Source organism: Austrofundulus limnaeus, unplaced genomic scaffold (assembly GCF_001266775.1).
Source record: "Austrofundulus limnaeus strain Quisiro unplaced genomic scaffold, Austrofundulus_limnaeus-1.0 Scaffold1074, whole genome shotgun sequence".
In the NCBI taxonomy this organism is placed as follows: domain Eukaryota; kingdom Metazoa; phylum Chordata; class Actinopteri; order Cyprinodontiformes; family Rivulidae; genus Austrofundulus; species Austrofundulus limnaeus.
In genome coordinates this window covers 1-1534 of record NW_013953476.1, presented here as the reverse complement: position 1 = coordinate 1534, position 1534 = coordinate 1, and positions in this window count along the sequence as shown.

Here is a 1534-nt window from a genome sequence, read left to right as displayed (position 1 = left end):
TGACAGCCCGTATCAAGTGGCCCGGTACCCCATACTCCCGGAGAACCCCCCCACAAGCCCCCCCCCCCCTTGGGACACGGTCGAATTATTGGGATTATTCCTTTTTAAAAGCAGGGCTCGTCTTCACCTCTTGCGGCTGTTTGCCCTGAGCTCAGGAATCAAAGTGTTTTTATTGTTTTTATTTGTTTTTTTGTCTTTGTTGTGTCACAACGGACGGGTTCTGTTTGGTTCTGATCAACAGAACCTCAGATCCAAAGATAAAACGAGCGTTTTAACGATGCTTCAGCACTTTATCTATTTTCTAAAAACGTTTTCTAAAAACGAAGCGTTTGATGATTTTTGACAGAACGCTGTTCGTGGAGCAGATTTTTACAGACTTTATGATGTCAGATCATAAACCTGATCAGTCAAACTGGTTAGTTTTTTTAATCTGTGGGATTAATAATCTGCACTGACGTGTTTGCACATGTTTATCTCTCCCTCAGATGATCATTTGGTCCAGAAAATGTTAATATTTAATTTGAATCTGAACTTTTTGGGGATAAATTGAAGCGCATCAGAACAGGAAGTTCCAGTGTCGTTATTGTCCTGAAGTTATTTGTGTTTACACTTTCAGACCAAACAAACATGTCAATAAAAACCAAATGTCTTCCATCAACATCAGCCAAACGTCGGCTGTTTTAAAGCAGATGTTTCATTTCCAACAATAACAAAAAGACTTGTTTCGGCTGAACTGAATATTTTTATTTTGTTTAAAGGTTCAGTTTTTTAACAATGTTGGTTGTGATTATTAAAGTTGTTTATTTTGCAGTAAATAAATTGCACTTTTGTACCAATGAGATGTTAAAAATATATGTGAAGAACAAACTGCAGATCAGCACTTCTTAAAAATTAAACTGATTTGTATTTTAAATCCTCTTAATGTGTTTCTTTTGGTGCTTCAAGCTGTTTAAATGATCAAAGAGGAGTACGGAATAAATCTTGTGCCAGCAGGAATATGAATCGCTCAGATTGAATCTGAATGTGCATAAATAGAAACTGAATGCACCGGTTTGAAAATAAATTTCATTAAATTCAAACTGAATTTAATGGTTTGAAACTGAATTTTTGTTCATTAAAAATTCAGTTTAACTACTTTCAATTTCAGCTTCAGATTACTTGATCAGATGCTGCTGCTGACTGATGTAAATGTAACATTTTCTACATATAGGTCAAATTAATCACTGCAATAAAATAACTTTGTTTTTGTCACTTTTACTGTACGTAAACAAACACCCTTCAGCTGTTTCTGTAGGTAAACAAACACACTTCAGCTGTTTCTGTAGGTAAACAAACACACTTCAGCCGTTTCTGTAGGTAAACAAACACACTTCAGCTGTTTCTGTATGTAAACAAACACACTTCAGCTGTTTCTGTAGGTAAACAAACACACTTCGGCTGTTTCTGTATGTAAACAAACACACTTCGGCTGTTTCTGTATGTAAACAAACACACTTCGGCTGTTTCTGTATGTAAACAAACACACTTCGGCTGT